Raw genomic sequence first — 27951 nt, forward strand, 5'->3', positions numbered from 1 at the left:
CAAGTTCAATCAAATGTCAAAGTTTTCCTCACTGTTTTTTTTAATTACCATGGTGTAGTGGATCATGAATTTTTGCCTCAAGCTTGTAGGGTCAATAAGGAGTATTATCTTGACATTATGTGTTGTGTGCAAGAAGCAATATGCAGAAAACGTCTGGAATTGTGGAAAAACAATTCATGGCTTTTGCATCATGACAATGCACCTGCTCATTGGCCAAAAACAACACAACATACATGCCTCAGCTACCAAATTAACCGGATTTGACCCCCTGTGACTTTTTCCTCTTCCCAAAACTGAAGAGACCTATGAAAGGACGAAGATTTTCAATGGTTGAATAATTAAAAACTGCATTGCTGGAAGTACTCAAGGCTGTACCAAGAAGTGCTTATGAGAAGTGCTTTGAGGACTGGAGGAAGTGTTGGCATAAGTGTATTGTATCTGAGAGTGACAACATGAATATTGATGAATAAATAAATATTTTTTCATAAAAGTATAAAGTCTGCGTCTACTCATCTACATTTATACTCCGCAAGCCACCCAACGGTGTGTGGCGGAGAGCACTTTACGTGCCACTGTCATTACCTCCTTTTCCTGTTTTGTAAGCCACCTCATTTGTTGATGGGCTACATTTTCTAAAGACTCTCCCAATGAATCTCAACCTGGTACCCACATTACCAACAATTGATTTTATATGATCATTCCACTTCAAATCGTTCCGTACGCATACTCCCAGATATTTTACAGAAGTAACTGCTACCAGTGTTTGTTCCGCTATCATATAATCATACAATAAAGGATCCTTCTTTCTATGTATTCGCAATACATTACATTTGTCTATGTTAAGGGTTAGTTGCCACTCCCTGCACCAAGTGCCGATCCGCTGCAGATCTTCCTGCATTTCGCTACAATTTTCTAATGCTACAACTTCTCAGTATACTACAGCATCATCCGCGAAAAGCCGCATGGAAATTCCGACACTATCTACTAGGTCATTTATATATATTGTGAAAAGCAATGGTCCCATAACACTCCCCTGTGGCACGCCAGAGGTTACTTTAACGTCTGTAGATGTCTCTCCATTGATAACAACATGCTGTGTTCTGTTTGCTAAAAACTCTTCAATCCAGCCACACAGCTGGTCTGATATTCCGTAGGCTCTTACTTTGTTTATCAGGCGACAGTGTGGAACTGTATCGAAAGCCTTCCAGAAGTCAAGGAAAATAGCATCTACCTGGGAGCCTGTATCTAATATTTTCTGGGTCTCATGAACAAATAAAGCTAGTTGGGTCTCACACGATCGCTGTTTCCGGAATCCATGTTGATTCCTACAGAGTAGATTCTGGGTTTCCAAAAATGACATGATACGCGAGCAAAAAACATGTTCTAAAATTCTACAACAGATTGACGTCAGAGATATAGGTCTGTAGTTTTGCGCATCTGCTCGACGACCCTTCTTGAAGACTGGGACTTACTTTTCGAACACACCTCGTACAAAGCAAGTTCTCAGGACTATAGACATCCAGTCATGTTCTCAGTGGACTACTCCCGGCGGGGTCAGGGATTTTCTCTGCCTCATGATGACTGGGTGTTGTGTGATGTCCTTAGGTTAGTTAAGTTTAAGTAGTTCTAAGGTCTAGGGGACTGATGACCATAGATGTTAACTCCCATAGTGCTCAGAGCCATTTGAACCATTTTTTCAGTGGACTACCCAGCCAGAAAATGTCCAATAAGCAACTGAGGGATGTGTATATCTTTGTGTAGAATATCCATCTGGCTGGTATATGATGGCTTCAGACAGTGAAATGGGTAGAAGTCAACCTTTTGTATTCCAGCATTTACATCGACAGTTCTCTCTTTAGTGTTCAACTCTGAGGTTGGTTTGCAGCTGTACGCCATTCCCTTCCTCTGTCTGCTTTCCTTTTCATTTCTGCATATGTACTGCATCCCACATCATTCATAATCTACTGCATGCATGACATCCTTGGTAACCCCTAGTGACTTTTTCCCCCAGTAGCTCCATCTGCTAAAGTTCCAACAGTGTTGTGTCTCAAAATGTTTCGTGAAAGTTTATCACTTCTTTTTTGGATGTGCCACCACAAAGATCTGGTTTTTATATACTCTCCTCAGCACCTCTCCATTGATAACACTGTCTCTACAGCTGATCTCCAACATCCCCCAGTATCACCAAACCTCCAGGGCTTCTAGCCATCTCCTCTCTTGTTTTCATGTTGTCCAAGTTTCACACCCATATGGAACCACCATTCAAACAAAAGTTTTCATGACCCATTGCTTTGTTTCCAGACTGGTGTTCTTGCTGATGAGTAAGTTCTTCCTCAAATTAAACACAGTTTTAGCCTACTGCATCCTGCTTACAATTTCTTTCTGGATTCTACCACCCCTTGTGATCCTGCATAACAAATAGATAAATTCCTCTATCATTTGTAACTCCTCTCTTTCAATTCTTATTCTTAAAGGTCCATAGTGTCCTTCAGCTCTACATTTCATTACTGCAATCCTTCACTTGTTTATTCCCTACCATACTGACTGCAGAAAATCCTTTCCATTGTGTTGAGGACCTTCTCTAACTTTTCTCTTGTCTCCATGATCACACAAATATAATCTGCATAATGTAGCATATATATCTTCCGCCCATTGATTTTGATCCCCACCTCAAGTTTTTCATGAATTTGGGTCTACAGCTTCCTGGATGTAAGCATTGAATATAAGAGGAGAAACGGCACATCATTGTCTCACACCTTTTCTAATTTTTGCTCCTTGTTCCTGATGAAAATTCATAATCATTGCATTTTTTTAATGAAAGCTGTGTATCACCCACATGTCTTTCTGTTTTAGTTCTGTTTTCTTCAAGATTGTGAATATCTCTTGCCAGACCTTTTGCAGATTTACAAAGTCAATATAAGTTGATTTACTTTTCTGTATTTTTACAGTAAGAAGCTTCAGTTCCAGGATCACTTCTCTTGCTCCTAATCCCCTCCTGAATACAAACTGATTTTCGTTCAGTTTATCCTCCACCTTCCTCAGAATTAACTTGTAATAATGTTTGATGCATGCGATATTAGAATTAAGGTTCGGTACTGTTTACATTTTGTAACTGCTGCCTTCTTCAGTATAAGAACCATGATGCATTTCTGGAAATCAGTTACTGTCTCTCATTTTTTTATAGTTGGATCTAATTAGTTTCAGCAGCATCATTTTCATGTTGTCACCAACATTCTTCGTTAGTTGTGCAGGAATGTTGTCAGTACCCATTGTTTGTTCTCCCATGGATCTTTAAGAGCTTTCTCAAATTCTTCTTGCAGGATGTCATATCCTTTGTCATCTTTGTCTACTTCCTCTTCTTTTCCTATTACATCCGCTGATAAAGGTGTTCCATCATACAGTTCTTCAGTGTATTCTTTCCACCAGTCCACCAGTTTCCTCATTGTATTCTACTGTACCCAAGTTGGTTGTTTTGTGTTTATTAAAAAATTTATTTGCTGTACTGTAGGCTACTCCCCCCATGAACCATGGACCTTGCCGTTGGTGGGGAGGCTTGCGTGCCTCAGCGATACAGATGGCCGTACCGTAGGTGCAGCCACAATGAAGGGGTTTCTGTTGAGAGGCCAGACAACCGTGTGGTTCCTGAAGAGGGGCAGCAGCCTTTTCAGTAGTTGCAGGGGCAGCAGTCTGGATGATTGACTTATCTGGCCTTGTAACACTAACCAAAACAGCCTTGCTGTGCTGGTACTGCGAACGGCTGAAAGCAAGGGGAAACTACAGCCGTAATTTTTCTCGAGGGCATGCAGCTTTACTGTATGGTTAATGATGATGGCATCCTCTTGGGTAAAATATTCCGGAGGTAAAATAGTCCCCCATTCGGATCTCCGGGAGGGGACTACTCAAGAGGACGTCTATATCAGGAGAAAGAAAACTGGCGTTCTGCGGATCGGAGCGTGGAATGTCAGATCCTTTAATCGGGCAGGTAGGTTAGAAAACTTAAAAAGGGAAATGGATATGTTAAAGTTAGATATAGTGGGAATTAGTGAAGTTCGGTGGCAGGAGGAACAAGACTTTTGGTCAGGTGAATACAGGGTTATAAATACAAAATCAAATAGGGGTAATGCAGGAGTAGGTTTAATAATGAATAAAAAAATAGGAATGCGGGTAAGCTACTACAAACAGCATAGTGAACGCATTACTGTGGCCAAGATAGACACGAAGCCCCCATCTACTACAGTAGTACAAGTTTATATGCCAACTAGCTCTGCAGATGATGAAGAAATTGATGAAATGTATGATAAGATAAAAGAAATTATTCAGGTAGTGAAGGGAGATGAAAATTTAAGTCATGGGTGACTGGAATGCGAGAGTAGGAAATTGTAAGACATTTCCAGGCGCAGATGTGGACTCTGACCACAATCTATTGTTTATGAGCTGTAGATTAAAACTGAAGAAACTGCAAAAAGGTGGGAATTTAAGGAGATGGGATCTGGACAAACTGATGAAACCAGAGGTTGTGCAGAGTTTCAGGGACAGCATAAGGGAACAATTGTCACAAATGGGGGAAAGAAATACAGTAGAAGAAGAATGGGTAGCTCTGAGGGATGAAGTAGTGAAGGCAGCAGAGGATAAAGTAGGTAAAAAGACGAGGGCTAGTAGAAATCCTTGGGTAACAGAAGAAATATTGAATTTAATTGATGGAAGGAGAAAATATAAAAACGCAGTAAATGAAGCAGGCAAAAAGGAATACAAACGTCTCAAAAATGAGATTGACAGAAAGTGCAAAATGGCTAAGCAGGGATGGCTAGAGGACAAATGTAAGGATGTAGAGGCTTATCTCACTAGGGGTAAGATAGATACTGCCTACAGGAAAATTAAAGAGACCTTTGGAGAAAAGAGAACTACTTGTATGAATATCAGGAGCTCAGATGGAAACCCAGTTCTAAGCAAAGAAGGGAAAGCAGAAAGTTGGAAGGAGTATATAGAGGGTCTATACAAGGGTGATGTACTTGAGGACAATATTCTGGAAATGGAAGAGAATGTAGATGAAGACAAAATGGGAGATTCAATACTGCGTGAAGAGTTTGACAGAGCACTGAAAGACCTCAGTCAAAACAAGGCCCCAGGAGTAGATAACATCCCATTAGAACTACTGATGGCCTTGGGATAGCCAGTCCTGACAAAACTCTACCATCTGGTGAGCAAGATGTATGAGACAGGCGAAATACCCTCAGACTTCAAGAAGAATATAATAATTCCAATCCCAAAGAAAGCAGGTGTTGACAGATGTGAAAATTACCGAACAATCAGTTTAATAAGCCACAGCTGCAAAATACTAACGCGAATTCTTTACAGACGAATGGAAAAAGTAGTAGAAGCCAACCTTGGGGAAGATCAGTTTGGATTCCGTAGAAATATTGGAGCACGTGAGACAATACTGACCTTATAACTTATCTTAGAAGAAAGATTAAGGAAAGGCAAACCCACGTTTCTAGCATTTGTAGACTTAGAGAAAGCTTTTTACAGTGTTGACTGGAATACTCTCTTTCAAATTCTAAAGGTGGCACGGGTAAAATACAGGGAGCGAAAGGCTATTTACAATTTTTACAGAAAGCAGATGGCAGTTATAAGAGTCGAGGGACATGAAAGGGAAGCAGCGGTTGGGAAAGGAGTGAGACAGGGTTGTAGCCTCTCCCCGATGTTATTCAATCTGTATATTGAGCAAGCAGTAAAGGAAACAGAAGAAAAATTCGGAGTAGGAATTAAAATCCATGGAGAAGTAATAAAAACTTTGAGGTACGCCGATGACATTGTAATTCTGTCAGAGACAGCAAAGGACTTGGAAGAGCAGTTGAATGGAATGGATAGTGTCTTGAAAGGGGGATATAAGATGAACATCAACAAAAGCAAAATAACGATAATGGAATGTAGTCGAATTAAGTCTGGTGATGCTGAGGGAATTAGATTAGGAAATGAGATACTTTAAGTAGTAAAGGAGTTTTGCTATTTGGGGAGCAAAATAACTGATGATGGTCGAAGTAGAGAGGATATAAAATGTAGACTGGCAATGGCAAGAAAAGCGTTTCTGAAGAAGAGAAATTTGTTAACATCGAGTATAGATTTAAATTTCAGGAAGTCGTTTCTGAAAGTATTTGTATGGAGTGTAGCCATGTATGGAAGTGAAACATGGACAATAAATAGTTTGGATAAGAAGAGAATAGAAGCTTTCGAAATATGGTGCTACAGGAGAATGCTGAAGATTCGATGGGTAGATCACATAACTAATGAGGAGATATTGAATAGGATTGAGGAGAAGAGAAGTTTGTGGCACAACTTGACTAGAAGAAGGGATCGGTTGGTAGGACACGTTTTGAGGCATCAAGGGATCACAAATTTAGCATTGGAGGGCAGTGTGGAGGGTAAAAATCGTAGAGGGAGACCAAGAGATGAATACACTAAGCAGATTCAGAAGGACGTAGGTTGCAGTAAGTACTGGGAGATGAAGAATCTTGCACAGGATAGAGTAGCATGGAGAGCTGCATCAAACCAGTCTCAGGACTGAAGACCACAACAACAACAACACTGTAGGCTATATCATTTCTTCCATTTCACATATTTTCTTCCGCTTCTCTTCACATTTCCCGAAAAAAGTCTTTGCTTTCTCAGCTTTTCTATTGACTAAATTCTGTAATCTTCTGTATTCAGCTTTTCATTGTTTGTCAGCTGCATTTTTGTATAGTTTTCTGTTTTTGACAAGCTGAATAACATCTGCTTTAATCTATTTTCTCTTGTTGTTGGGGTTAGCTTTTCCAACTATCTTTCCGGCTGCTTTTTATTTTATTTTATTTATTTATTTGATTATTTTTTTCTGAATTTGGCCAAATGTTAGACTGCTAAGAACTAAAGACTTCTTGGCTTTTCTTCTCGTCTCCTCCCAGAACATCTTCATTCTCTCACTTCCCCCCCTCCCCCTTCCCTCCCCCACACCCATGAAATGATCCATTTGGGCCTCCTGTGTGGTGGTTTCTCTTGAAATGATTTTATATTGTTAACCCTGCTTCTGAACTCTCTTCTATTGTGAGCCATCTGTGGTGTAATTCCAACTTCCGTTGCATAGCTCTTCACCTCATCACAGATTTACTTGTGGCCCATGATGTAGTTGATGATCCTTTTGATCAGTCTGCATTCATCTGTCCTTAGTGGGTGTCCATAGTACTTCAGCCTCTACTTCCTCATTGTCTCTTGTGATCTTTTCAGTGTACTTATAGAGTTCTGGATTTTTCCTTTTCTTCCAAGTCCATCAGTGGTCTTCTGTGGTCTGAGTATTTTCCTAAGAATCTTTCTTTCTTTCTTTTTGAGTTCATAAAGTACCCTGTTTTTATTTTAAATAAGACACTCTAAAGCATACAGTCCTTCAGGTTGTACTACTGAGTTACAGGTCTGATTTTGGCCTTGTAGGATAACACCTGTTTGCTGTACTTGTTCTGTGTTACCTTGTAGGCCATGTCTAGTACTGTGACTCTACCTTTCTTTTCATCCTTATCCATTCTGTTGGGTTGGATCCATTCCTCCAGGTGTCTGAACTTTTATATTCTTTTAATCTTCCCATGATTTACTTCCATGCATTTTTCAATTTGATGCCACTGGACCTGACGGGATACCAATTCGATTCTACACAGAGTACGCGAAAGAACTTGCCCCCCTTCTAACAGCCGTGTACCGCAAGTCTCTAGAGGAACGGAGAGTTCCAAATGATTGGAAAAGAGCACAGATAGTCCCAGTCTTCAAGAAGGGTCGTCGAGCAGATGCGCAAAACTATAGACCTATATCTCTTACGTCGATCTCTTGTAGAATTTTAGAACATGTTTTTTGCTCGCGTATCATGTCATTTCTGGAAACCCAGAATCTACTATGTAGGAATCAACATGGATTCCGGAAACAGCGATCGTGTGAGACTCAACTCGCCTTATTTGTTCATGAGACCCAGAAAATATTAGATACAGGCTCCCAGGTAGATGCTATTTTTCTTGACTTCTGGAAGGCGTTCGATACAGTTCCGCACTGTCGCCTGATAAACAAAGTAAGAGCCTACGGAATATCAGACCAGCTGTGTGGCTGAATTGAAGAGTTTTTAGCAAACAGAACACAGCATGTTGTTATCAATGGAGAGACGTCTACAGACGTTAAAGTAACCTCTGGCGTGCCACAGGGGAGTGTTATGGGACCATTGCTTTTCACAATATATATAAATGACTTAGTAGATAGTGTCGGAAGTTCCATGCGGCTTTTCGCGGATGATGCTGTAGTATACAGAGAAGTTGCAGCATTAGAAAATTGTAGCGAAATGCAGGAAGATCTGCAGTGGATTGGCACTTGGTGCAGGGAGTGGCAACTGACCCTTAACATAGACAAATGTAATGTATTGCAAATACATAGAAAGAAGGATCCTTTATTGTATGATTATATGATAGCGGAACAAACACTGGTAGCAGTTACTTCTGTAAAATATCTGGGAGTATGCGTGCAGAACGATTTGAAGTGGAATGATCATATAAAATTAATTGTTGGTAAGGCGGGTACCAGGTTGAGATTCATTGGGAGAGTGCTTAGAAAATGTAGTCCATCAACAAAGGAGGTGGCTTACAAAACACTCGTTCGACCTATACTTGAGTATTGCTCATCAGTGTGGGATCCGTACCAGATCGGTCTGACGGAGGAGATAGAGAAGATCCAAAGAAGAGCGGCGCGTTTCATCACAGGGTTATTTGGTAACCGTGATAGCGTTACGGAGATGTTTAATAAACTCAAGTGGCAGACTCTGCAAGAGGGGCGCTCTGCATCGCGGTGTAGCTTGCTCGCCAGGTTTCGAGAGGGTGCGCTTCTGGATGAGGTATCGAATATATTGCTTCCCCCTACTTATACCTCCCGAGGAGATCACGAACGTAAAATTAGAGAGATTAGAGCGCGCACCGAGGCTTTCAGACAGTCGTTCTTCCCGCGAACCATACGCGACTGGAACAGGAAAGGGAGGTAATGACAGTGGCACGTAAACTGCCCTCCGCCACACACCGTTGGGTGGCTTGCGGAGTATCAATGTAGATGTAGATGTAGATGTACTATCCTTTAATAGGAGATTTGAAGACTAATTTTTTCTGTGATTTCATGAAGATTCTCAAGCATCTTCCCAGTGTCTTCTTGGGAGTTGGCTAAGAGAGCAGGGTCGTAGGCAAAAGCTGAACACTTGATTTACAGGTTATGTCTTTTCCTCCCATGACATATTCCTCTTATTCCTTCCAAATTCAGAGTCTGTTCCCGAGTTTTTGCTATTTCCTCCACATGAAATTGAAGAGGACTGGGGATAATCAACCTCCTTGTCAGACCCTTGTCTTAATTTCAAATGGATCAGAGATTTCTCCGAAAAACTTGACTTTTGAGGTCAGTATTTGTTTAATGATTTCTCTCATTTTTTGTCAATTCCAAACACTTCCAAGGTACTAAATAATATTTGTCTGTCTATTGAGTCGTATGCCTTTTTGAACTCAACTCAGTGTTCTAGCTCCTTAGAGCTCTTGTTCACAGAATGCTTTTTACACTGAATATTTGTTTGGCACATGACCTTCCTTTCTTTAAACCGGGTTCGTATTCTCCAATGAGGTGATCAGCGTGTTCTTCATCTGTGCTCAACAGGGCTCTAGAGAGTAGCTTATAAGTGATTGGAAGTAGAGGAACCCCCCTGTAATTATTTAGATCAATTTCATTACCTTTTTTATGAAGAGGGTGTAAGAGTAGACATTTCCAGTCATTTGTTATCTGTGTGATGTTCCATATTTCTTCTATAAAGTGACATTCTTTCTGGAGCAATCTCTCCACTGATTTTCCACATTTCTGCCGCAATGCTATCTTCCCCTGGTGCTTTGTTAACCTTGAGCTCCTTGATTATCTGTTTGATCTCCTCTAAACTTGGCGGTTTGGAATGTGGGTTCGTATGGATTTATTGCTTGCGATCCATTCTTTCTGAAGGTTCTCTGCAGTTTATCAGCACTTCAAAATTGGGGAGGGCATTGGACTTGGGTTGTCTGTGCATCAGTGTCAGCAATAGTGCTGCGGTGTTGTAATGATCAGCATTCCTACCTAGTAAGCAAGGAGACGCAGATGCAAGTCCTGACCATGGCAGAAATTTTGATTCATTTATTCAGCTTCTATCATTATCATGGATAAAGATGAAACTTAAATGTCTTGAGGAAAATTTAATTATAAGATCTATAATTCAAAATAATTCACCAAGAGCTCACAGTTGTCTTTGTTGCTAGTAATTCTACTACAATCTGTGCATTTAAGCAAAAGGGTTGGTGATATGCAGATTTAGACTTTCACAGCAAATCTCAATGATGAAGTCTTCTCGGGTTATCAGCCGTGTCAAGGCATCGTTCTTGGCAACATTTCAGCAAGTTTCCTACTTGTCATCTTCAGGTGAAGTGTCAGATTCATGTCCTGTCCGCTTCTTTATAGCCACTGGACTACAGGCTCCTTTACCTTGTCTGCATTGGCAGCGCCAATTACGTGCCTCCAGAAGGGGTGTTGCAGCCCATTGTCGGGGGGTGTCATGGCTGGTGGTGGTGGAACTCCCTGCGTACTGGCGGGTGCGGGTGTTGAGTCCTGTTGGGGCCTGTCCATTTTGTCTGCTGCCTTCACCGGTTTTGCATTGGAGTATTCTTGTCATATTTTTGTTATCGCTGCATCCCATGAGATGCTAAGTTGGAAACCACTCTCTCAGTTGCCATGGTTATCATGGACTTGTGTCTCCACAGCCTCAAATCCCAGAACCTGTTCGCCCTACACAGCAGCTTTGTTTGTTTGAAATCAAACACATCATTTGCCTTGAGACTGTGTTCCACCACTGCAGATTTCTCCATTTGGCCTAGGCGAACGTTCCTTATGTGTTCTGAGCAGCGCTGCGATATACATCACTGTATCTGGCTGATGTACTGTTTGCCATACTTGCAGCTGATGCTTTAGACTCAAGGTGTCTGTATTTCTAGTTTATCCTTCACTGAGCCCAGCATATTCTTGATTTTGGCTGATGAGCGAAAGATGGTTTTAATGTTGCTCTTTTCTAATAACCTGGCAATCTTTGCCATGGGCGGCACAGCATACAGAGGAACACCAAGATCTTAGTGTCTTCTTCACGAATGTCTTCTCTCTTCTTATTGCTCGGTTGGAAATCGAATCTTATCTACATCTCAGAATAGCCGTTCTTACAAAAGATTTTTCTCTAGTGCTGCATTTCACCAGATTGACTCTCCTTATCACATATGTCTCGTGCTCTGTGCACCGAGGTGGTGAGCATGGATTTGCGTTGTGCTGGATAGTGGCAGCTAGTGACATGAAGGTAAATGTTGGTGTGTGTCTTCTTTCTGTAAACAGAATGATGTAACATGCCATCAGTATTCTTCTTCATCATGATGTCAAGGAAAGGCTGACATCCATTTTCTTCCACTCTTTAGTAATTTCAAGGAGTCCTCAAGCGGTACCCATGTGAAGAGCGAAGTGACTTCAAACCTGACTAGGATGTCACCTTTTTCCAGACATGCCCCTCAAAGTATCTTCACAAACTTAAGTATCTTCACAAACTTCATTGCGTTTTTGGCATGGTGAGGACAATGACCCATGAGAGACTTCAATAGCTGCAGCCTGCATTAAAGAACCAGACAGGACACAAACCCGTCACTTCGCCTGAAGATGACAAGTAGGAAACTTGTTGAAACGTTGCTGCAGAATGATGCCTTGACTCAGCTGGTAACCACAGAAGACTTCATCATCAAAGAGTTAGTTGTTGATATCCCTGCAGCTTCTGTCTGAAGGTTCGATAAAACTTCCTGGTTTTGTTCTTAACAATTTTTTTTCCTGTTTTTCCACTCTAGATGTGTCATATCTTCTCTTATCAGCTCGAATGATCTTGGCTACTTCTTCCTTTTCACTCCTGGAGTCTTCCTATTTGTCCTTGGTTTTGCCATAATTCTAACTCTTCCAGGATTGTAATCTTCTTTCAACTGCTTCATCACATTTTTCATTCCTCCACCTGTGCTTCCTTTTTCTTGGAGGGTTTCCCAAACCTTTGGATGCATTGATCAAGGAGTACCTGATCTCTTCTCAGCTGTTCGTATCCATTTAAGACAGGTTTTCAAGGTATTTATCTTTTTTTTATGTATCTCTGTACTGATTTTGGGCTTCTCAGTTGTTCTCAGCTTGTGTCTGTTCAGCTACAATCTTTCTTTGAGCTCTGAAAGGTACTGATCTGATTTGATGTTGACACTTTTTCTCACTTTGATGTTCAGGATTTCCTTATGATTTTGGGCTGTTATTGTGACATGGTTGATCTGGAACATCCTGAGCATTGTGTCCCAAGAGACCCAAGTCTTCTTTTCCTTTGGTAGTGCCTTGAAGTTTGTGGTCATTAGCTTCAGAGTGAATTGTCTACAAAATGCGATAAATATTTCACCATTTCTGTTTGTTCTTCTCTGTGCCAGGTAGTCCCCCACAACTGTCCTGTATTTCTTTTCTCTGTCCACCTGAGCATTGAAGTCTCTGAGCAAGACTTTTATGTGATGTCGAGAGACATTGGAAGTTGCTTCCTCAAGAGGGTTCCAGGAAGTCATCCACCTTTTCAGAGTTTCTCTTGTTAACTTTGTTTGTTGCACCATCTGCATAGATAAGTGTAAGCTTTATTTCTAGACCCAATGGACAGAAGGAAGATCCTCTCTGATAGGGAGGTGAAATTGATAATGGATTCAATAATGTTCCTTCTGACTACAAAGGCTGTCTCTAGGATCAGTACATTGGACTTAATTTTTATTGCTGATTTTCCTTTGTACATTCTGGACTCTTCTAAATCAAATGGGCTCTTGTCTAGGTATGTGGTCTCTTGTAGTGCCAATATACAAGTGTTCCGATCTTCTAAAACGTTCACCAGTTGCTTTAATTTTCCTCTGTTCAGAAGTGTATTTATGTTTAGTGTTCCAAGCAGGTGTTTTCACTTTGGTCGTGCCTTTTGTGTTCTGGAAAGCTCTGACCTATACCTACAGGTACTTGATGTTCAAGACTCACCAGAATCCAATGACCTGGTTGCACCACTCATAGCACCATAGGATTTCCATTTCTAGTTACCTTCTGGAGTAGTCTGTACTGAAGGTGTTTTCATCATGCCTCAAGTTGAAGATAGTTGGGAGAGAAAGCATAGCCCACTCCCCAGAGTTAAAACTGAGACTGTAAGCCCCAGAGTTTAGTTCAGGCTGCCCCTAATATGGAGGACAGACACCATTTGTAGCTGCCCCTAACCTTTTAGAACGGACACTACATGCTAAATTTCAGTGGAGCTTCCTCCACTATTGGGTGTAGCACATACTGAGCTTTTGCATTATCCCTAAAAGCAGGGTTGCCTCTTCTGCCAGTTCTGCTGTACTGATGATTTTCATCTCCGCCTTCACTACCATTGAAGTCTTCACCAATACCCTGGCAATGAGCTTTCACAAGGTAAACCCTGGTTTCTGCTGCTTTATATATACCAGATTTAATTTGTTCCCAATTTCTACTCTGCCATGTTGGAAATTTTTAGCTAGGTTCTCTGTTTCTTGTGAATACTGCCTTGTCAGTCCATCAGTTTTCAGTTTTTGTATTTACCATTTCTGTTTTACTTTCTTTTTTGAGACATTTGGATTTGAATGAACTTTTCATCAGGACCAGGTTGTAGTCACTGTTTATGCCTGATGGGTAGCTCCTGCACTCTTTTTACCTGTTTTCTAAAATATAATTTCACTAAAATGTAATCGACCTGTTATCTCCATAAGTCTTCTGGGCCCTTCTAGGCATGTCTTCTTCACATGTGGGTTTGGAAAAGTGTATTTTCCTGGTGCTTGGAGCAGAACTCAATTAGTCGGGCTCCTCATTCAATACTTCTTCCAAGTCCATAGTTGCCCACAATCCCCACTTCTGGTGCTTCACCCACATTTGCATTCCACTCCCCCATGACAATCAGGTTTTCATCTCCCTTGATATGTCCTATCACATTACTGATGTCATTGTATCTTTCGTCAACTACCACATCCTATTCTTTGGATGTGGGATGTAAACTTGTATTATCACAGTGTCCTTTGGTTCAGTTTCATGTTTGACTAGTATTATCCTAGAGCTGTATTGCATGTATCCCTTGACATGTGAGCCAGTGTTTTTTCTTAAAATTGCCTCATCTTCTCCAACTTCAGGTCTGTCTTATTCAGTTCTGGAGTGAATGACTTGATATTCTACGGACCAGAAGTCTTCTGACTGAGGCCATCTCTGATATGCCAAATGTATTGATTTCTAGTTGTTCCATTTCATGTTGTAGGGTTTCTAGTTTGCTGCTTTGGAGCAGTGTTCTAAATTTCCAAGTGGCTATTTTAAAAGTGATTTCTGATTGCTTTCTGTCTCTTTTGCAGTCCCCACTCAGAGACCCGATTGGGGGACTATTTTCTCTCTGGCAGATTTTACAGAAGGTATTGGCATGTTTTAAAGCTGATGCTTGAGATATCCATAGATCTTTAATGTGGTGATTTCTACTCCACAAGCCACTGTGAAGTGCATGGCAGAGGGTACACCCCGCTGTACCAGTTATTAGCATTTCGTCCTGTTCCAGTCACATATGGAATGTGGGAAGAATGATTGTTTAAACACCTATCTAATCTTGTCCACACAATTTCTGTGTGAGTCTTATGTAGAGGGTTGTAGTATATTTCTTTAGTCATCATTTAAAGCAAGTTCTCAAAACTTGGTAAGCAGGCTTTCTTTGGATAGTTTCCATCTATCTTGAAGAATCTGACAGTTCTGTTTCTTCAACATCTCTTTGACACTCTTCCATGGGTCAAACAAACTTGTGAACCTTCCTGGCAGATTAAATCTATGTGCCAGACCAAGACACTGCCTTGGGATCTTTGCCTTTTGTGGGCAAGTGCTCTACCACTTGTCCGCCAAAGGCAAAGATCACGAGTTCGAGTCTAGGTCTGGCACAGTTTTAATCTGCCAGGAAGTTTCATATCAGCGCACACTCCACTGCAGAATGAAAATTTCATTCTGGTTACTTGTGAACATTTTTGCTGCCCTTCTCTGTATACATTGACTATCCCCCATTAATCATATTTGGTGTGGATCCGACAAAGTTGAGCACTGTGCTAGAATGGGTCACCAAAGTTATTTGTAAGCAATCTCCTTTGTAGACTGATTGGATTACCACACTAACCTACCACCTGCTTTACCCATGACTGAGTGTATATGATCATTCAACTTCATATCCCTACAAAGTGTTACATACAGGTATTTAAATGAGTTGGCCGATTCCAACTGTGACTCATTGATATTATAGACATAGGATACCAAGCTTTTTTTTGTCCATTTTGTCGAGTGCACAATTCTACATTACTGAATATTTAATGCAAGTTTCCAATCTTTGTGCTATTTTGAAATCTTATCAAGAGTTGATTGAATATTTATGCAGCCTCTTTCAGACAGTACTTCATTGTGTATAAACACATCTGAAAAAAGTCAGACATAACTGGTAGTTTTGCTCGCAAGGTCAATTATTTATGACATGAACAGCAAGAGTTCTAACACGGTTCCCTTGGTTGCACTTGGAAGTTGCTTCTACATCTGATGGTGACTGTGCATTCAAGATAACGTGCTGCATCTTCCCTATCAAGAAATTAATAATCCAGTCACAAATTTTGCTTGATACCCCATATGATCATACTTTTCATGATAAATGTAGATGTGGTACTGAGTCAAATGCTTTTCAGAAACCAGTAAATACTGCATGTACCTGAGTGGTGTTATCGAAAGCTTTCAGTATGTCATGAGAGAAGTGTGAGTTTCGTTGTGCATGATCAGTGTTTTCGAAATCCATGCTGGTTGGCATGGAGGAGGTCCTTATGTTCGAGATACCTCATTATGTCTGAGCTCAGAACATGTTCTAAGATTCTACTACAAATTGATGTCAAGGATATTGGATGGTAGTTTTGTGGATCACTTCTACTACCCTTCCTGTAAATAGTTGTGACTGGTGCTTTCTTCTATCTACTGGACCCAGGTTTTTGTTTGAGGGATCTATGATGGACTTTAGTTAGAAGAGGGGCAAACTGAGCTGCAGATTCAGTGTAGAATCTGATATGGATTCCATCATACCCTGGAACTTTCTTCAATTTTAACAGTGTCAGCAGTTTCTCAATGCCACTAACACTAACACTTATTTCACTTATCTTTTCAGTGGTACAAGGATTACAATGGGGCAAATCTCTGGGTTTTTCTTTGTAAAGGAATATTTGAAAACTGAATTGAAAATTCAAGCTTTTTCTTTGCTACCCTCAATTTCATTTCCTGTCTCATTTGCAAGTGCCTGAACACTATCTTTGGTGCTACTAATAGCCTTTACATACAGTCAGAATTTCCATGTTCCTGAAAGATCATTTGACAATATTCTACTGTGGTAGCCATTGAAGGAGTCGAGCAATGCTCTTGTGACAGCCAAACACCTTTCATTCAGCATCTCTCTCTCTATAGTCCTATGCTTTGTTTACTTGTATTATGCATTAGTCTGTTTCTTTAGAAGTGTCCTTACAATGACTGTATAACATGGAGGGTCCCTCCCATTTTGAACTGTTCTACTTTGGTACATATTTATTTAGTGTATCGTCACTGTTCTTTAAAACTTGAGCCATAGTTCCTCTTCATACTCCTGCCCTATGCTGAAAGTTTCATGTACCTCATTGAGATACAACACTACTGCTTTTTTATCTAGTTACCCTGAACATGTATACCTGTCTACTTGTTTTTGTGTCTTTTGTACTTTGGTAATCATTGTTGTCACAGCTGTGTCGTGTTTACTGATACTAATTTCGATGTGTACATCCTCAAAGGGGTCACATCTATTTGTTGCCATTAGATCCAGTATATTTCCATCGTGAGTGGGGTTCTGAACTATCTGTTCTAGGTAGTTTTCAAAGAAGGCATTTAGTAATGTTTCAAATGTTGCTTTGTCATACCCACCACTAGCAAAACTGTAATTTTCCCAATTGATTGTTGGATGGTTAAAGTATCCACCAATGCTTATAGTATGATGGGGGAACTGACGTGCAAGAGAAATGAGGTTTTCTCTAAAATTTCAGTTGCATCAGGAGATGAGTCAGGTGGGCAATAGAAGAACCCAGTTACCATTTTATGCCCATACCTGATACTGAATCTTACTCAAACGATCTCACATGCATCTTCAATTTCTATATCGTTAGATTTGAGTTTATTGTCTGCTGGAACAAATACTCCCCCTCCATTTCCCCAATCCTTTTGGTATTCAGTTAAATTTTCCCCAAAAGTCTCGCTGCTATCAATTTCAGGTTTTGAATGAGCTTTCTGTATGTAGTATTATGTGAGCTTCACAGGTTATCAGGAGCATTTCAAACTTGAGCAATTTGTTGTGAATGCTTCAGCAGTTAACTGCTACTATTTTAATGCTCTCACATGTGGAACGCATTCTTTTAGATCTTACTCTTAGACTTTTGGATCTTACTCTTAGACTTTTGTATCTTCTACAGTTGTCATTATCTGTATTGGATGGAGAGTTGGCTAGTCTAATGAATGAGGCCCCCAGGCATACATGCTGAGTGCACGTGGTGTTCTTTCCTGTTCCTTTCTGCCAATTCCTGGTGAGGTACCATTATTTGCCATGTGTTTGAACTGCCAATGATTATTAGACCCCTACCCTTTTGTGTTCGCCTCCTCTTGACCCAAGACAAAAGCAGGTTTACCCCAAACAGGTTAAGTGTATCCCACTGGCTGAGGCTCATTTTCAGTGAAAGTCAGCATCACGAACTTGTTGGTTAAGGGGATCAGTATAACATCCTGAGTCCTCCCTGGTCCAAATCTACCCTGTACAGGACAACTAGATCCACCATTGACATGCCACTTGCAGCCAAGTGGATGAGTAATGACAGATCCCATACTTCCTGCAGAGGAGATAGGATCGATAGGAAAGCATTGTACTTGAGGTACCTTTGCTACTGGTACCACATGTACATGACTCTCAGGAGGTCTTCCAACACACTGATTTGCAGCAGTTGCCAATCATTTGACAGTAGTCAGGACAATTTCCAGCTGCTGATGAATATCAGCCAACTGTTCCTGTATTCGAGAACAGCATTTGTAGCGGGTCTGCATTGTAGCTGGTGCAGTATATTACAGGACAGTGAGCAAATAACTTTAAACTAAGCCTGCCAACTGTCTTTTAATTTCTTCATCTAAAAAATTACTAATTCCCTGTAAGAATTGAAGGATGTATACAGAACAAGGTTTCCATTAAGGCAGCAGAAAAATCTATAGTAAAAATTACTAGTGCCCTAAAACTTTTTTATGTTAACTAAAGTCATTAACAATCTTAAAAAATAGAGTTAATTTGCAATAAATGTAGGCAATATATACTTCTGTTGAAAGGGAAACTAGATGTAACACAGTGCATGAGTTACAATATCTGCTACAGTAACTAAATCACAAATGTTGATTTACTACAAATTAGATTATGCACAGGACAAAAGAAACTTCTGAAAATTGTCAAAAATATATGTTTATTTGCACTTATATGCATGCTACTTGCCGCCAAGTTGACGGGTAATGACATGTCGCATACTTCCTGCGGTGAATGCTGTTCTTGAACACAGTATGAGTTGTTTGATATTTATAAGGAGGTGGAAATTGCTCTGAATACTGTCAAACTTACTTATGAACATTTTCAAAAATATAGCTTTGTAAGCATTCAGAAATTCTCAGAAAGAACCTATTTCTCATGCAAGTAGAGAAACCATTGTTTTGAATGAGGGTAGGCCTACTATTCTCAAAAATTTGAAAAGAGTGCAAATAAGTTTGATGATAACTATACGGGCTTAATGCTGCACTCAAAATTGTTTGAAATTTCACAGTGTATCACAATCAATGAAGGATTATGCAAAAGTGACATGAACAGTAAAAAATTTGAATCTAGAATTTCAAATCAGCATACGAATGTGGCAAACATGGTCTCACACAAAGGAGGATTCCTAAGTTGGCTTTTATGTAAAAAAAAAAAAAAAAAAAAAAAAAAAAAAAAACATGTAAATTGCATAGATTTTTTTACTTCGCTGATTCTGTGATAACTTCTACACTGGCGTGCCAAAGATGAATTCTGCAGCATTAGTTTATCTCAGTCAAAATCTCAAAAAATGTGCAGGGCCAAGAAAGCACATATTCTGCCTGAAGCAGCCAACATTTCCTGTGATGGGTTTGGCCCAGTTCCCATGGGGTTGGCTGTGATGTTGCAGCCTACAACAAGGCACCCTCTTGAGAATTGCGGCTCCCATAGGTAACAATATCTGTGAACTCTGACTGCAGTCAATATTGTTGCCAGGTTCAAAATTGTCAAATGTGTACCATTCTCGATAGTTACAACTTGCTGCTTCTGCTCTCCACAGTGACTTAAGATTTAACCTACTTAATGTTACTTACAATCCCAGCTTTGCTATTTAGTTTCCTGTAAAGTAAAAGTAGATGGTACGAGGAATGTAGTGATTTGAAAGTAAAACTGACATTAGCAGAAAGAAAGTGTTTATCAGTGTGTCTGAGGGTCAATGGGATATATTATTAGATGAAAATTATCTGTTGATTGCAAATTTATCCATGGACATTAAGCACTGTGTCTAGAGCATGCAGTTATTTCTGTTTCTGGCAGAACCCCGTCAGCAATATGATCATAACTGAAACATAGAGTAAATGGTTAATTTTGTTATGCAAGTTTGAGTCCCGTGAAAGAAAAGTTAAGATTTGCACTGTGCAGGAATAACATACCAAATTTTTGAGCAATGAAGATGTGAACCTTGTTGAAATTAGGACTGGGGATCGAGTAAGGTGATACATGTTCATCACTTCAGGAAATCAATAAATGAAGTAGGAAGTTCACAGATAATGTGACTTTTGTATTGGATGTTCCTTGTTCAGATCTGATACATACAAATTTTTAATTCAGAGAATGCAGTAGTTGAAGCCATAATGCTAGGAAAAACTACTGGGTGATATTAACTGAAGCTGTGGCAGATTTAACCACTAAAAACTGTCCAACACACCAAGTTATTAATAGTGTGGCATATGATCACAAGGTGACAGTAGTGGAGATGTATGAGCAGCTGACCTCAAAATTGAAATAGAGGTATGTGTGATGAACTTTTACTACCCTTCAAACATAAATGTAGCTGTTTCCTTAATGATCTTGTTGACAGCTGGTGTTGGGATGGATCAACAGACTGTAAATACAGGGTGTAGATAAAGTCCAGGAACATTTTCAATTATTTATTGCACAAGAACCAAACACTGTACAAATATCATACATTTGTCATTTTGAAGAGAAACCCTGAAAGTCTTTTTTTTCATGCGTACCACCACATAGTTTGGTAATTTGCCAATTGTCAGTGCTAGTCACAGACATGGCGAGTTCACATGCGGAGTGAGCTTTCTGTGTGATGGAGTTCAACAAAAACAAGTGTGCTACAGCTGTTCAATGACTGTTTAGAACCAAGTACAGTAGGAAGCCACCAACAAGGAAGGCCATTTACCACTGGCACCACAAATTTGTTCCAACGGGTTGCTTGTGCCCAGCAAAGAGAAGCGGACGTCCCAGTGTGAGTGAAGTGAATTTGGAGCATATCACTGTCACTGGATCTTCCTACTTGTACATGTTGCAGCAATGGCTGATGCCTCAAATGCAGTCGGACTCTCCGTTCATCTTTCATCATGAAGTTAGTGGGTACCTGAACATGGAGCTGCCCCATCGATGGATCGGCTGTGCTACAGAAGGGGACAGCTGTTTCATGAAATTGCCTCTCTGATCTGAGATCTCACTCAGTGTGACTTTTTTCTGTGGGGACACATTAAAGATCTGGTGTATGTACCGCCTCTACCACGTAATGGAGCAGAGCTCCGGGAGAGAATACAGTCAACGATGCCATACTGGGATGGATATGGCAAGAATTTCATTACCATATTGACGTCTGCTGGGTCACATATCGAATGTTTGTAAAAAAAACTTTCAGAGTTTCTCTTCAAAATGCAATATGTATGACATCTGTACAATGTTTAGTTCTTGTGAAATAAATAATTGAAAGTGTTCCCAGACTTAATGTACACCCTGTAATTTGGTTATATTTAGATTCAAGTCATTTGTAAATGCAGGATGACTTGCATCAGGGGAGAGGAATAACTTGAAGATATACAGTTTTGGCTTGTTAAAATTGTCTCATTTGACTAATTCTCGCATATGGGAATATAGCAGTGTTAGAAATAAATGTATGCAAATGTGCAATATATGGGATAAAAACCAGAAGAGGATTTGAGCTGTGTTAACAGCTGTGGACAAAGTGAAAGAGACCACAGACAAATAACATGATTCTCAACACAGTCCGGTATAATTTCGTGAACTCAAGCAACAGGATACTGGATATTGAAGCTCTACTTGAAACTTATGCTGGTACTAAAAGTATACTCTCCGTACGAATGCTGCAGATTGTGCAGTGTGAAGACACTGGCTGGTAAAACAGGTATCGAGCAAAGTGGCACACTGGTAAGCCGCTGGACCCGTATTCAGGAGACTGGTGGTTCAAATTCCTGTTCAGCATCCAGATTTAGGTTTGACATTACTTCCCTAAATCACTTAAAATGAATACGTTGATGGTTTTTGGAAAGAGCATGACCAGTTTCATTCTCCCTTCACCAGTCTGATCTGGTACTTCATGTGTAATTAAGCCCATCCTTCCTTGTAAAATATGAGACTACTCCTTCAAAGTCTGGACATCAGAGTTTATGTTGTATGTTGTTTCTGCTAAAGTGAATACAACAAATATTTGTAGAATACAGAAATTAGAATATTTTAAGACATATTTGATAAATTAAGAAAAGAAACTGAAGGGCCCAATTGAAGGGATCGGTAAAAGAAAGTGCTAACCCTCAATATAGTAAGGATTGGTCTGTCGTACTACCTGTTGTGGTTTTAAATGGACCACCTGATAGTGACAAGTTTTTCCCACATGTATTGCTATAAAGAGCTGTCTGTCTTATAATATCTTTTGTTTTAATGTATTTTATGTTCTTTCCTTTGAGTTTAGCCAAGCAAATAATACACAACAACTCAAAATATATTCTTATGGGCTAACACTTTCTTCTGCTGACCTCTTCAGTTATAGCTTGACAGTCAGATGATATTTTCCCCGTATTGGTGCTGGGAATAGAGGGAAAAATGAATTATTTCAGAAAAAAAAACAATTTCATTAATTACAGTATAATGATGAATTGAAATGTTAGATAATAAGTTAATAATTATATCAGTGTCCGCCCCCGGTAGCTGACTGGTCAGCGTGATGGAATGTCAAACCTAAGGGCCCGGGTTCGATTCCCGGCTGGGTCGGAGATTTTCTCCGCTCAGGGACTGGGTGTTGTGTTGTCCTAATCATCATCATCATCATTTCATCCCCATCGACGCGCAAGTCGCCGAAGTGGCATCTAATCGAAAGACTTGGGCCCGGCGAATGGTCTACCCGACGGGAGGCCCTAGTCACACGACATAAAAAAAAAAAAAAAAAATAAATAAATTATATCAGTGTTAGGTAATTACACTTTTGAGGAAGAAATTCACAGCAATTGCACCCCAAAATACAGGGTGAGTCACTAACTATTGCCACCTAAAATAACTCCAAAAGTATGATAGTGCTTGAAAAGTTTGTGGGACAAATGTTGCATGGGACAACGGGGGCCATAATATGACGTTGGTTTTTTGTTGCTAGGTGGGGTTGCTTCAGATATGTGAAGGTTAGCCTTTTGTGTGTGTGTGTGTGTGTGTGTGTGTGTGTGTGTGTGTGTGTGTGTGTGTAAGTGGGATGCTATAGTTTGGTACTTATTTTCTGATAGCGGCTTTCGAGACGAAGCCAATGATGTGTAACAGTAAGGTCTTTGAAGGTCTAAAAGGTGGAATGAACATCCATTTACAGAAGGTGTTAGAAGTGATGACCATTGGAATGAATACAGTGCTGCAATCTTCTTATCATGGATTGAGTGGTATTCCTCATCACTTCGGCACTTATCGAAGCACATGCATCCCATTAAAAAAAAAGGTTGACCTTCATATCTCTGGAGGGACCCCATCTAGTAACAAAAAACCAATTTCATGTTATGGCCCCCATTGTCCCATGCAACTTTTGTCCCACAAACTTTTCAGCTCCTATCATACTTTTGGAGTTATTCTTGGTGGCAATAGTTAGTGACTCACCTTGTATATTGGGAGGCTACTTAAGTGAACTGAGATCAGGTACCAGCATGTGGCTTGACTGGCATTTAGTGTAGAAGGTAGTAAGTGAAATATTTTGTAGGTCTTCTGACCAATTAGATGAGGCCACAACATATGCAAGGAGAATGAGCACTTCAAAGTAACCGTAGTAATGTGTGCAGCAAAAACTGAAATATTATCAAACAGGAGATATAATCAGAAAACTCTCAAGTCAGTCACAGAACCAAACATTTATAATGAAAAAAGTGAATAGCTAAAATAACAACACAAAAATAAAGCAGTGTCAGAAATGAGCATATTTTTGCTAGCTTCACAAAATTTAAATTTTGTAGGTGAAAAATTTCATCACTTTTGGACCCAACAAAAATCCAAGCAACATTGCTACAATAGAGGAAAATCCTGCGTTAAATACCAACAGTGGAATGAATAAAATACTTACTGTGTAGTAGAGGTGTAGATTGTTAGCTAAACAAGATTTGGATCTAGTAGGTTTTTTTTTTTTTTTTTTTTTTTTTTTTTTTTTTTTTTTTTTTTTTTTTTGAAATTTCAGTGAGACTTCAGTCTCACATATAAGTTTGGCTGCCTCGGACTACTCAAAGACCTGCTTTGCTTCACATACTTTCTATAGTGGAAACACTTTCTTGCCACCCAGAATCTTGACGAGAAGTGCCCCAAAATCCTTGTTGAATCATACCTCTCCCAATTCACACCTCCACTCATGACCCTCTCTCTCTTCTCACACAAACACTACATGGTTATTTTCTAGGGATTCCTCGCCTCCAACGCTGCCTCATCTTCATTTCTTAGGACCCTTCCCAGTGGCCTGAGTCTCCCGGCATGTGAAAGAGCAGTATCTGCAGTCTCAAAATAGCTCCCAGCCTGATTATCCTCTCTATGAATAAAGACACCACCGTTATCATCATGAATCAGTGATTATTGGACAAAAGATCTCCAGCAACTGTCTGACATATACAATTACAAACTTTTTAAGAGGGCCCCTATTCCAGAAGTCCAGCATTTTCTCCAATACATGCTAAAAATATTTCTATGCCTGTTGCACAAAATTTCACTTGAATCGATCCCCCCCCCCCCCACCTTACACACACACACACACACACACACACACACACACACACACACACACACACACACACATATCATCTACAGGAGTTGGACAAAAATACAAAAATATAGAAACACTATGAGAAATGGATGCTTAGACATAAATGCAAATGCTAGCAAAGTCTGCAGGTTGCGCTGTCGTATGTGACCATTAATGGCACCTGTGCAATGTCCTCAGTGTGGTGCAACTGTCAGAACAGTGTTCTATATAGTTGTGAGCACTTTTATGTCAGAGCTAAGTCAATTTGAATATATTCAAATAGTTGGTGCTCGTATGGTAGGTGCTTTCGTAACAACTGAGCCAAAGCATTCAGGGTATTGAAGATTTATACTGCTTACAGAGAAAGTGGAAGAACATCATCTGCTAAGTCACAATGTGGATGAAAGTGTGTGTTGAGTGATTGTGATGGATGGTCATTGAAGAGGATTTTGATGAAAAATAAGAGGAAGACAGCTGCAAGTCACTACAGAACTGAATGTCACAGTCACTAACTCTGTCAGCACCAAAACCACTCATCAGTAATGCAGGTGCTCATAACAGGAAAACATGGTATCAAAGCAATGAAACCTGCACTCTGAAGCAATGGAAGAAAGTTATTTAGTCAAATGAGTCTTATTTCACACTTTCCAACTTCTGGCTGAGTTCATATCCCAAGAGTGAAATATGGCGGGAGTTGGGTGATGATCTGGCCAGCCATTTCCTGGTATTCCGTGGCCCCATGGTTACCATGCAAGGTTACATTACTGCCAAGGGTTATGTGACCATTTTGGCTAATTAGGTCCATCCCAATGTACAATGTTTGTTTCCTAATGGTGATGCTGTGTTTCAAGCCGACAGGATTCCTGTTCACACTTTGCATCATATAGGGCTGGTTTTGTGAGCATGAGGATGAGTTGTCACATTCCCTCTGGTCACCACAGTCACTTGATCTCAATATTATCCAGCCGTTGTGTTCTGCCTTGGACAGAAGGAGAAGAGTGTGTGATTGCCATCCTCCTCCATTGTTCTTGCCTGAACTTCCCTCTATTTTACTGGAAGAATGGTATATGATTCCCTTGAAAACCATACAGGACCTGTATTAATCAGTTCTGAGACAACCGGAAGCTAGTTTGAATGCCAATGGGTTTCCTACACCATATTAGACGTGGTAATACGTTGTATTTTTGGTGTTCCTGTATTTTTGTCCAATCCCTGTATGTGCTGTCTAAAACATAAAAATCTAACCATTTGGGATACTCCACTCCAGCTGGTTACTGTGCTCTGATTAAAGGAAAGTTTATCCTAGTTGACCGACACTTTCAACTCGTTTGCAAGCAATCGAACTTCATACACTGATGATGACCATTCTTTGCATTATCATCATCCCACAGCTATTGCCCTACCACTTCCTGCTTGCTACTCTTGATGCCATCTCCCTATACACTAACATTTCCCGTCATGATTTTGAATGCTACCTCACTCAGCATCTGGCTAATACTATATGTTCACCCACAACTAAGGTGAAGATACACCAACAAATATGTGGCATGACTTTCACAATTCACCCGCATGCAACAATCTGTTTATGTAACACCTAGAACAATTGTTTGTAGTCATTGAATGAAGTGTAGGAGCAGTAAGACATTGGATATGCTTTTGAGAAGATGACAGTTCAAATCCTTGTTTGACCATCCAGATTTAAGTTAGCTATGAGTTCCCTAAATCGCTTAAGGTTGTGGCTGAAATGGTACCTTTGAAAAGCACATAGTCAGTTCCCTTCCCCAGTCCAAACATAGGTTTCTTCCAGGGTTTAAACCATAATCTTCCTTCATTCCTACCCATCTAAAATCCTAAACCCCTTTAGCTCATTCAGGTTTATTAATAATATCTTAATGACCTGTGCCCAAAACTAAAAAATACTGCCCCCCTCCTTCTGTAGACTTACGGCCATGTACGGCTCGTTGAGTCAACCTGGGCATTGAGTTTCACATCTTTCTTAACAGACTCCATAAAACCTTCCATCCATATCAAATCTATTAATCACAAACAGTACTTCCATCCATGTGTGGTACACCCACAGTGATGAGCAACAGCCCTCCTAAAATGCTGCAGCCCTTGCCAAGATCTTCACAGGTAGGCACTACTCTCAGATCTAGTTCACATATGGAAGTAAAACTGTGAGGATGGGGTGTGAGTCATGCAGTCGTGCTTGGGTAGCTCAGATGGTAGAGCACTTGCCTGCGAAAGGCAAAGGTCCCGAGTTCGAGTCGCAGTCCTGCACACAGTTTTAATCTGCCAGGAAACTTCATATCAGCGCACACTCTGCTGCAGAGTGAAAATCTCATTCTCTATATTCTTGAAGGTTCATAATACATTTACAGTACCCACTGGTTAGCTGCAAAGGAGTTACATCCTCCCCCCCCCCCTTTTTTTTTATTACACAGTATCACCCATAACTGGAGGCATGAAATGAGAATACCCTCCCACAAGTCCTCCCCATGTACCATATCCAAAGAGGTATTGTGTGACACACTCAAACTATAAAGCGTATTGATTTATTCTTGTGCTTCATGTTCACAACCCCTTGTCACACAGATGTGAAGACCGAAATGGGAGTAGGCCCCTTGTGAAAATATCTACATCATATATCAACTCTGCTGCAACTGTTGCACAGTTTTTTACTTATCATTTAGTGCTCATTACAGATACTCAGTGTGTTAGCCAGATCAATGACATTAAATCATGTTATGCAGATATAAATATATTGTATGAACCAACCACCAACACAGAATCCATTGAAGCTCTAATAACAAACACTGTCAGCAAGATTAGCAGAATAAGCCTTACCCTGCATGATGGTAGTAAGGGTGTGTATCAGCTTAATTTGCATTTGCAAACATGATATCTCACGTAGGATTCATTAAGTATGAAAAACCCTGAGCAGGGGTTGCCTCATGTCGTCCTATATGTGATTAATAGGGTAAACATCAGTACATTTTACTGGTCACCCTATTCTTTGGATATTTCCTTTCTTCATGTACAGGCCCAACAAATATGACAAATGAGGAGAGGAATAATTGATTTGTGAATAGTTCCTTGTGTTTGTACTTGTGTAAATTATCTGTCATGGTTCATCTCAATATCTCTGTGGTTTGATATACTTATGCCACAGCATGTATTGCAGTGGAGAGATCCCCTAAATAACAAGTACAACCGCACCTGCTTCCATTTGAGGAATGCTGAACAGACAGTAATGTATCCTAGGTTCTGTCCCGCTAAGTGCACGTCATCAGTCAGTGTCTAGAAAAAATTAAGGCTTGCCATGTAAAGGACAGTGTCACTGCTCATAACTGCAATTTGCAGGTACTCCAGCTTGTTGGAAACAACATTATTCTGAAGTGTTAGGTAAATGTGATGCATACCATTAGTCTCCTAACATACAGGCTACCTTCTAGAGGCTTCTGCAAATTGTATTTGTGGA

At 40.2% G+C, this 27951-nt stretch overlaps 1 protein-coding gene across 4 annotated transcripts in view; it reads left to right on the plus strand.

Annotated features, from left to right (window-relative positions):
- The window catches only part of LOC126470533 (tRNA:m(4)X modification enzyme TRM13 homolog), a 150494-nt gene that overhangs the window by 74160 nt on the left and 48383 nt on the right, over positions 1–27951 (plus strand). The gene's annotated exons all lie outside the window — the stretch shown is intronic.

Source organism: Schistocerca serialis, chromosome 3, assembly GCF_023864345.2.
Source record: "Schistocerca serialis cubense isolate TAMUIC-IGC-003099 chromosome 3, iqSchSeri2.2, whole genome shotgun sequence".
Taxonomy (NCBI): domain Eukaryota; kingdom Metazoa; phylum Arthropoda; class Insecta; order Orthoptera; family Acrididae; genus Schistocerca; species Schistocerca serialis.